We start from the raw sequence: 11240 nt of genomic DNA, 5'->3' as shown, positions 1-11240 counted from the left end.
GTAAATAGCTCGTTCTCTTCTTCCAGTTTCATCATGTTGTGCCAGTACACATCCCATTGACTTATCAAAGAAAGTCAAGTACAAGATCAATGGTTTGTTTGGGATTGGTGGCATTAAGACTGGGGCATTAGTCAAATAACTCTTAATTTTGTCAAAACATTGTTGGCAACTATCATCCCACTCTCCTGGGTTTTAATTTTTTAGTAAACAGAAAATTGTATCACATTTCTTAGTTAACTGAGAGATGAATCTAGCAATATAATTTAATCTCCCTAGAAACCCTCGTACTTCTTTTTGCGTTATAGGAGCTGGTAGTTCCAATATTGCTTTGACTTTATCAGGATCTATCACTATCCCATTCTCACTGACTAGAAATCCCAATAATTTCCCTGAAGTAGCTCCAAAAGTGCACTTGGTTGGGTTAAGTTTGAGCTAGTATTTTCTCAACCTCAAGAACAACTTCCTTAAGACCTTCACATGTTCTTTCTCAGTTTATGATTTGGCAATCATATCATCCACATATACTTTTATCTCTTTGTGCATCATATCATAGAACAAAGTAACCATGGCTCTTTTATATGTTGTCCCGGCATTTTTAAGTCCAAAGGGCATCACCTTGTAACAAAAGGTACCCCACATTGTCACGAATGTTGTCTTCTCCATGTCTTCAGGGTCCATTTTGATTTGATTGTACCCTGAGAAGCCATCCATGAAGGAGAAAAGAGCATGACCAGCCATATTGTCAACTAAAGTGTCGATATGTGGGAGTGGAAAATTATCTTTGGGGCTCGCTCGATTGAGATCCCGGTAGTCAACACACATTCGAACTTTGCCATATTTCTTTGGGGTTGGAACTATGTTTACTACCCATTTAGGGTATTTGGCCACTTGTAAGAAACCAGCATCAAACTGTTTCTTCACTTCTTCTTTAATTTTTAATAGTATGTTCGGTCTCATCCTTCGAAGTTTTTGTTGAACAAGCTTGTACTATGGTTTTATTGGCATCTTATGCACCACAATTTCAGTATCCAATCCCGACATGTCCTGATAAGACCAGGCAAACACATCTTTACATTGTTGTAGAAGGCTTATGAGATCCTATCTTGTTTTTGGTAAGAGCGAAGTGCCTATTTTGACCTCATTTCCGTCTTCTTTTGTTCCCAAATTTATTATTTCGGTTTTCTCTTTATGGGGAAATATTTGATTGTCTTCTTGTTCCATCATTCTAACAAGTTCAAGATTTAACTCACATTCCTCATCATCCTTATAACCCTTAGATTCTTCAAGACACATATAATTTTCAAAATCAATTTATGGTTCAAAAATATCATTATTTAAACAGTTGATATTTGAAGACCTGTGAATGAAAAAAAATTAGCTAGGGACAAAAATTTTATTTGCCAAAAGAATAATTATCAATAAAGAATAAAGAATTTAAATAATTGAATGCATTATTTTCTATGAAGATAATGAAGATAAAACATCATTTTATTGAAACCATGACAAATAACAACAGTCCCATTATATTTGGGTTAAAAGACAGATTTGTTATTTATGCATTACTCTGAAAAGTGCTTATAGAACACAGGGAGTTCTTCAACAGTATAATTAATCTCAACATAATAAAGAGGCCATGGACGAATTGATGCCAATGAGAATTCTCCAGTAGAATCATCTGTGATAGCATTGATCTCAGGCTTCAAATTCCTATTTGTTCACTTTCCCTTGACTACTGCAGTATGTCAGTTACAAATCCTCCAGACACGAAAGATTTGAAGAGTGGTGGTATAATCATGAGACCCCAAACAACGTCTTCACCTTGTGCTCTCACATTCTTTCTTTCCCTAAGCTTTTGTTCATCTCTGACTTTATCATAGTAAGTTAGCTTGTATCCGAGGCCAAAATAATTTCTTTTAGGAATTGGATTCAAACCTTCAATCATGCCTTGCAGTTTCTTACCTAGCCCTTTCCCTACTTTTGCTCCTCTAGCTATTGTCACTTTTAACTGCATCTTTGTATTCTTCAAAAGCTGAGGAATGGGAATTCTTTTGCCTTCAAGGATAAAGGTGGCATTAACAAATTCCAAAGACTGGAATGAAGACTCTAGTGCATTCTCATCTACCCCTACATATAGTGCATCAGTAGTAATAGAGGCAGTAATAGAGGCTGTAATATCTTCTTCTGCTTTGATGGTCACTAGAGTCTTTCATTTGGTGAAGGGAAGAAGGAACTGTTCCAGCCTTGTGAATCCAGGGTCTCCCTAACAAGCAATTGTAACTCGGATGTATGTCCATGACAACAAACTCTATTTCAAACATCGTAGGGCCAACTTTGAGAGGAATAATCATTTTCCCCATTATTTTACGTTCAGTCCCATCAAACGCCCTTACAGTATTACCACAAACCCTCATTTGAGAAGCATATACAGGAAGTCTATTCAAAGTGGCAAATGGCATAACATTCAAGGTTGACCCATTGTCAATTAACACCCCAGAAATGATAACCCCTTTACAATAGGCAGTAATGTGTAATGCCTTGCATCTACCATTTCCTTCCTCAGGTATTTCATCATCATAGAAATAAATGAAGTTATATGCATTAATATGGTTCACCATCCTGTCCACACACTCCACTGGAATGTCCTTCCCCACAAAAGTTTCATTTAGCACTTTGATCTAGTATTTCGATGTACCTCAGAATGTAATAGGAGAGACAACATCAAAATTTGTGCTGGGGTCTTATAAAGTTGTTCCACAACGTTATACTCGATGTGTTTCAGAAATTTTAGAAACTCCAGAGCCTCCTCAATCTTGATAGGTTCGTTTATTTTTTCCTCAGGATCTTCAATAACCACAACTCTTGCTTTATTGGATTTTCCAAGAGCATAACATCTTCCACTCCTGGTGAAAAATCTAACTTCTTCAATATCTTCCTTCTTGTTTTCTGGAGTATTAATTTGGCATGTATAATTCCAGGGAACACTCTTGTCACTCTTGTAAGCAAAACACATCGGGATTTTAATCACCACCTTGGATGTTGTACTTCCAGCGCTTGCCTTATAACTTGGCTTGAATATGACCAGGATAAACTTCTTTAATTTCTTTTCAATTTCTTCTGAACTTTCTTCAGAAGCGCATATATATCTTTCACTCTCGATCATTCTTTCTTCATAGAACTGTAACTCCTGCTTGTCCATCAATTCTTGGACTATCTATCTGAATTCCTGACAATCCTAAATTTGATGACCATTTTCCTCATGGTACTCATAGAAGTTTTCTGATATTTTAATTGAACATTTTTTATGGGACTCAATAACCCTCTATTCTTTATTTGAACATATACCCACTTCAATGACATTCTCACTTCTTCAATTGTTCTTTTAATTCTTCGATTCTCTTCAATGGCATTCACTCCCTGATTATGATGATTCAAAAGCGGGTTCACAATTATAAAATGTGTCTCTGAGTCATTAAATGACACTACTTTTCTCTTAATCAGATCTTCAACCACCCTTTTAAACGCGATACATTTTTTAATATTATGTCCTTGAAGGTTTGCATGATATTCACATGTCTTATTTTCATTGAACCACTTTGGATAAGGTGGTTTGATTGGATCTAGATATTTTGGTGACACGACATGAGCTTGGACTAATCCATGGAAAAGTTCGCTGTAGGTCATTAGTATAGAAGTGAACGTCATTCTTTCGTTGTTATACTCGCGCTTAGTTTCTCCTGGCGATGAAAAATTTCCTGTCTTTGTCTTACTCACAGACAAATTTATGTTATTCACCTCTCATTCTTTCTTTTTCATATAAGGTTTCTTTGCAGGATTTTGGCTACCAGCAATTTGTCCCTTATTTAGTGCTCTTTCGATCATTTCACCGCACATCACAATATAAGAGAAACTCTTAGTCGCCAATCCTAACATATGATCAATAAAAGGAGATTTTAATGTATCAATGAACATCATTATAAACTCCCTCTCAATTAGTGGTGGGTGCACTTGAGCGGTAATGTCCCTCTAGCACCGAGTATATTGACGAAAGGTCCCATTGTGCTTCATCTCCATGTTCTGAAGAGTAACACGATCAGGCATCATGTCAGTAACATGCTGGTATTGTTCTTTAAATGTGTTGGCCAAATCCTTTAAAGACCCTATTTTAGCTCGAGTCAACTGATTATACCATCTGGCAGCTGCCATTGTCAAACTAGCCTGAAAGTAGTGAATTAATAGTTCATCATCTTTCCCTAATCCCGTCATTCTTCAACAAAACATGGTCAAATGAGCGATCGAACACGTTTTTCCATCATACTTTTCAAATTCAGGCATTTTGAACTTTGGTGGTAAGATCAAGTCTAGCACTAGACTCAGTTCTTCTGCCTCCATTTCATCTTGAGAACTCTGTTTTCCCATCTCTTTAAAAAACCCTTTACACCAATCCTTCAAATATTTTGGTACCTCGATTTTAGATTTCTCCATTTCCTCAGGATCTACGTCCATATATACATGAGGTCTATTTTGAGGATTAGTTGTGCCCACCATTTGAACCTTTGTTGCTGAAGACCTCACAGGATGCTCAACTAACTTTTCAGGGGAAATAATTAATCTCGGTGTAGACTCATGGCCAGAAGCCAAAGTAGTACTTGGCTCTTTAGCTGCTTCAGTTTGTAACCCAGACATCTTGGTCATCATTTCATTCATCATATTGACCTGACTTTGCAATATTTGATCTAGAATTGATTTTTGTGACTGCTCCATTTTCGAGTGCCATTCTTGTTGTATCTTTTGTAAATCTTCTTGCATCTCTTTTTTTAACTGCTCAATCTTAGCATACATGGTCATACTTCGTGCGCGATGAGGATTATTTTGTTTACTTGTCAGAATCTCTCTGTTACATAACCCTTCAAAAATTAATTTCTTTATTCTTCTAAATTTGGATGCATATTATTGGTAATGTTTTATAAATGATACATTTTTTTATTGATGTGTTACAAATAATACAATTTATTATGCATAATGAATGATGCAAATGCAAAATGTAAATGCTAAAGGAATTGATTCCCAAAAGTAATCATTCTTAGAAAAGTATCATCCTTACAAAAGAGCTTTAATCTTTACAAGAGAGATCAATTCTACAAATATGGTTTGGCTCTGTTATTTAATTCCATGATTTCATTTATGATCCTAGCGATCTTTTCCCCATACTCAGATGATAAACCAGTACGAAGTAGAATAATTTAAGCCCTGTTGGCTAGTTCTTGTGTATAATAGGCCACCTCGCACATTTGTGCTATTGATTCGCCCATCATACGTTCACGTTCCTCAACCAACATCCGGTGGTGTTCATATGTGTCCTTCCATCCTTTCTTTATTCGAGTAATTTCCCTTTCGAGACTGGTAATATGTACTCAACAGCATTGAAATTCATTGTAACATCCCAAAATAAGGACTTATGACTAAATATAAGTTTTGGAAATTTGAAGTCTAATTTCAAAAGATTGAAAAGTTCAAGGAATTAATTGGAACAATTTTTGTGATGGATGGTTTAGTAAAGATTGAAAGAAAGAAGGGTAAAATAGTTATTTGTAAGGACTAATTAAATTTCTATGGTTATATATTAGCCACGTGGAGGAAAGGAAAGGAAAATTCAAGCTTCCAGAGTTTTCTTCTTCTCCTTTCTTCTTCATGCGTGAGAGCTTAAGACAAAGGTAAGATTTCTTTGTTGTTGATTATTAGCTGAAATTTAAGTTGGGTTTTGGTCACTAGATGATAATTAAGCTTAATGAAAGCTTAAGTTATCTTAAAAACAAAAGATGAAGAAGTTATGAGATATTAAAGAGAAGAAGTTTCTAGATGAATTTCTGGAATATAGTTGATAAGTTGAATTTGAGATCAAATTTGACTTGTCATCAACTAAATTAAGGGATATGAAGTGATGGAATTGAATTTAGAACAAGTAGAAAATTTAGTAAGATTCTTGATTTCATATGGAAGATAGAATTTTGAGTTTAAAGAAGTAATTATGAAGTAGAAATGAATTTAAGTATGTATATGAAAGTTAGAAATATTAAAGAAGGTAAAAGATGAAGAGTTAAGCTGAAAGAGAGTGGATTTCGTGCTTAAAATGTAAATTATGGGTTGTGTGCATCAATGCATCTTGAATGTGTATCGATGCACTCTCAAATATTGAACATCGAATGCCAATAGTGTATCGATGCATAAGGAGTGCATCGATGCATCCGTTTAAAATACAAACATCGAATGTCATCAGTGTATCGATGCATAAGTAGTGCATCGATGCACCCCTTAATATTAAAACATCGAAGGTGATTTGTTTATCGATGCATGGGTAGTGCATCGATGCATATGTTAAAGGATGCATCGATGCACTGTAGAATGCATCGATGCACTTTAAGGGGAAATTGAAATAGACATTTCTTTTGGTCTAAGAAATGATAGATTAGAGTATGTCAATTGGATACTGATAAGTATCAATGCATGATTTTGTAGAGATCGATCGAAAGCAAAGTTCTGAAAGGTCATCAGAGTAAAATACGCAAGAAAGAACAAGAGATTGGAAATGTTCATTGTGACCAGGTGAGTACATGATAGTAAGTGTACGTTATGTTAAGGAATTAAGACTTGCGATGAGTCCAATTCCGATATTATATGATATAAGCACTAGAGCATAAACATGTAGTGATATGGTGTTAGATGTATGGTATATGAGTAAATGCCTGTATTATGATAATAGGTCATGTGATCATAAAATATATGAAAATAATATGACTCATATGTGCTTCTATTAGAATGTTATATGATATGTTATGTATATGAAGTGAATGACATAAATACATGTTAGTATAATAAGATAGATTAGATGTTATAATTGAATGAAGGGATTGTATGAGAACATTTATATGTGAACATGTGTTGTATAATAGTGATCTATGAGATATTGATAATAAGACAAAAGATTACATGCATATGTAAATTAAGTTAAAAGATAAGAAAAAATATGTTATATGCATATGAGAAAAAAGTATATGTGATGTGACCATGTGTGAAAAGGATGAATAATGTGAATATCATGGAAAATGCTACGTGAAAGTAAACTACGTAACTATGTGATCATATGAAATGTGATAAAGAGTTATGTGAAAGAACTATGTGATATGAATATGTGAATGTGTAGTGAGGTAAAAGATAATGCCTATGTTATGTGTTATGAGAGCTATATGTATAGTTGACATGCCAAAAGTCGAGGGTCTACGCGGTCCTCCGGGACATAGTGGTCCTTCGGGACATATATGTTATATGTGGTCCTTCGGGACATCTACATGGTCTTTCGGGACAAATTCTACGCGCCCCTAGTGGGATTTATACGAGCTGTGGTGACAGCATAGTGCACAACCTCTATGTACTCACATACCTTAAGTTCTCAATAGTGTGCATGGGCTTTGAAAAGAAACATAATTTGATGAAATGATATGTATAAGTGATAAGTTAGGATCATATGATAATAATGGTAACAAGTGCATATGTGTAATGGTGATATGAGATGTTATATCGTTATGTATGAAATAATCATAGTAATTATTCATGTATTGTTGTGTTTGGAAATTATGGTATATGTTTATGTTCAATATATGCTCATATGATGGAATTGAATTAATAAAACGGAAATAAGTAAGGATAAACCTGTAATTGATGGGTTCAATAGTAGGGATGGCAAACAGGTACAGTTTCGTGGATTCCGCACCGTATCCGCTCCAATTGGAGCGGGGATGGGTATAATTTTAGCGGGTAGTGGGCGGGTGTGGATTTATAAAGTGGTACTCGTCATGGGTGGTGGGCGGGTAATGGGTTTGAGGCATTACCCGCCTCACATCTGCCCCGCATCCGCCCGCCCCGCATCCGCCCGCCCCGCTAAATATCTATTAAATTTTGGACCATTATGAATTTAGGTGTAATTTTATAGACTAATTTATAAATTTTAATATTGTATAATATATAACATATAATTTAACCAAATATTAAAGATATTTGGTCTTTAATTAGGGAAATATTCGGCTCTTTGATTAAACTCATAATCCCACTAACCACGTCACTTTCCATGTTCTTTAGCCCATGCTGCCCATCCAAACACAAATTAGTCGTACTATGTGCATTAACATCAAAAGCAGCAATTTCCATGTTCTTTAGCCCCTCAAAACCCATATTAGGTGCACTATGAGCATTAACATCGAAAATAATTCAACAATCCAACTCTGCGACTACATGCTCCCTACAATCTATCTCCATAACATTCGTAGAGCCACTCCTCTGACAAATTGAAGCATGCGTTGCTACCCCATCACAAATTGTCTGGGAACCAACTCCAACATCCCATTAGTTTGCTGTCAGGCTGGTCTAGATGGGTATGTCGCTAGTGGGTAGTGGATGTGGGGATGGATTTGAAAATGTACCCGCATAGGCGGGTGTGGATTTGAAAATTTGTACCCATCATGGGTGGTGGGCTGTTGGTGGATTGAAAAATATTTGGTGGGTATGAGGATGAGGGAGGGGGTATCCGCACCCGACCCGCCCGTTTGTCATCCCTATTCAATAGGTATATAAGTATAATAAGTATTACATAAGATGTTCATGCATTTGTTAGTTACTTTATTTATTTACATGTCTCACTAAGTCTATGACTTAGCGTGTAAGTGTTTTACACGTAGGGTTGGAAAGCGAGAAGAGAAGTAAAGAGGAGCAAGACAGGTTAGCATCTCCCTTATTAAGATCGGATCAGAAATATATTGAGTATATGTATTTTGTTACATAGAATTTAGTTGGCATGTAGTTACAAGATTTGAATAGAATATGCTCTGGTCGGTTTTTGTAAAATAATTCGATTGTAAAAATTAATGTAAAGTACCAATTTTCTTAAATGATGATTTTAAGATCTTGCGGATTTGTAAATAACAGAGTTTTGGAAAGTCAATGTGACACCTCGGACTTGGAGCCGGGTCGGGTCTGGGTTGGGGGTGTTACATTTAATGGTATCAGAGCCAAGGTTTAGCCAATTCTAGGCTAAAAACGAAATCAAAAGTGTTTTAAAAAGTATACATGCCAACACAAAGTGGAAATATTTTCTGATCTGATAGGGTAAGGAGTGTGTTGTCTTGTTAATATAGTTAAATTATTGGATTATATAAGATAAATGAATACCTTAGAATGATTTATGAGATATATATGTTTATATAATATGATAGATGATATGTGAACCTATGCAAATGACATATGTTATATGATATGAATTAGATGATAATATGCACCTGTGATATGTGGCAGAAGAAATGATATGAGTATATGAATATATAAGAGCTTCCAAAGTGAAGCACAAGGCGATGGACCTGAAGGTAATATCATTCACCTGCCATGGCCAAGCAAGGAGAATAGCAAAACCCTCAAGGAATACATATATAAGTTTAGAGAATGTTGCATGATGTGAATGAATGTATAGAAATAGTTAAAAGAGTTAAGAGCATCTGAGTTCAAGGGTGAATTTGAGAAAGGTTATATTGTTAAAGACCTTTGAATAAATGATATGAAGATAAAATTAGAAGGTTTTTATTTCTCCAAAGCGGAGAAATTAAATTGAGAAGTTTCGTTACTACATGAGCAAGATAGAGTATGGTGGACAAATGTCACCATAAGAACGTTAGAAGATCAAATGATGTGGTTATAATTGTAGAAGAGTTTAAGAACAAATGCATCAATGATATGTTTATAAGATGAATGAAATCAGAGTTATGGATTTGAAACAAAGGGGTAGCACTGTATATAAGCAAGAGTATAGATATGATAAGGGTTTGTACTATAGAAGGAAAGAGTTAGCGTGGGCTAACGAAGTTATATGATAGTAAGTGTATTGAAGTTAAAAGATAAGAAAATAAGATCAGGGTAAGCTGACTAAGTATGGTGTGGATTGAGAAAAGATTATGTATTTTTATTATGGGAATGTAATGTAGTAAAGGTGATAGAGTTGTAAGATTTGAAGGAAAGTACAAGTACAAGAAATGGTAAAAAATGAAATTATGTATAAGTGAAGTTGATTATCAAAGTTATGAAAGGTGATAAAGATCGGTAATCAGAGATATGTATTGGGTAATAATAAGAGGATTGTATATAAGGATTGATTCATATGGTTATAAAGTGAAAATTCGAGGACGAATTTTCTTAAAAGGAGGGGAGATTTGTAACATCCCAAAATAAGGACTTATGACTAAATGTAAGTTTTGGAAATTTGAAGTCTAATTTCAAAAGATTGAAAAGTTCAAGGAATTAATTGGAATAATTTTTGTGATGGATGGTTTAGTAAAGATTGAAAGAAAGAATGGTAAAATAGTCATTTGCAAGGACTAATTAAATTTCTATGGTTATATATTAGCCACGTGGGGGAAAAGAAAGGAAAATTCAAGCTTCCAGAGTTCTCTTCTTATCCTTTCTTCTTCATGCGTGAGAGCTTAAGAGAAAAGTAAGATTTCTTTGTTGTTGATTATTAGCTGAAATTTAGGTTGGGTTTTGGTCATTAGATGATAATTAAGCTTAATGAAAGCTTAAGTTATCTTAAAAACAAAAGATAAAGAAGTTATGAGAGATTAAAGAGAATAAGTTTTTAGATGAATTTCTGGAATAGAGTTGATAAGTTGAATTTGAGATCAAATTTGACTTGTCATCAATTAAATTAAGGGATATGAAGTGATGGAATTGAATTTAGAACAAGTAAAAAATTTAGTAAGATTCTTGGATTTCATATGGAAGATAGAATTTTGAGTTTAAAGAAGTGATTATGAAGTAGAAATGAGTTTAAGTATGTATATGAAAGTTAGGAAAATTAAAGGAGGTGAAAGATGAAGAGTTATGCTAAAAGATAGTGGATTTCGTGCTTAAAATGTAAATTCTGGGTTGTGTGCATCGATGAATCTTGAATGTGTATCGATGCACTCTCAAATATTGAACATCGAATGCCAATAGTGCATCGATGCATCCGTTTAAAATACAAACATCGAATGTCATCAGTGTATCGATGCACAAGTAGTACATCGATGCACCTGTTAATATTAAAACATCGAAGGTGATTTGTGTATCGATGCATGAGTAGTGCATCGAAGCACATGTTAAAGGATGCATCGATGCACTATAGAATACATCGATGCACTTCAAGGGGAAATTGAAATAGACATTTCTTT

The sequence above is a fragment of the Hibiscus syriacus genome, unplaced genomic scaffold, assembly GCF_006381635.1.
Source record: "Hibiscus syriacus cultivar Baekdansim isolate YM2019G1 unplaced genomic scaffold, ASM638163v2 tig00110457_pilon, whole genome shotgun sequence".
In the NCBI taxonomy this organism is placed as follows: domain Eukaryota; kingdom Viridiplantae; phylum Streptophyta; class Magnoliopsida; order Malvales; family Malvaceae; genus Hibiscus; species Hibiscus syriacus.
This window is presented reverse-complemented; position numbering follows the sequence as displayed.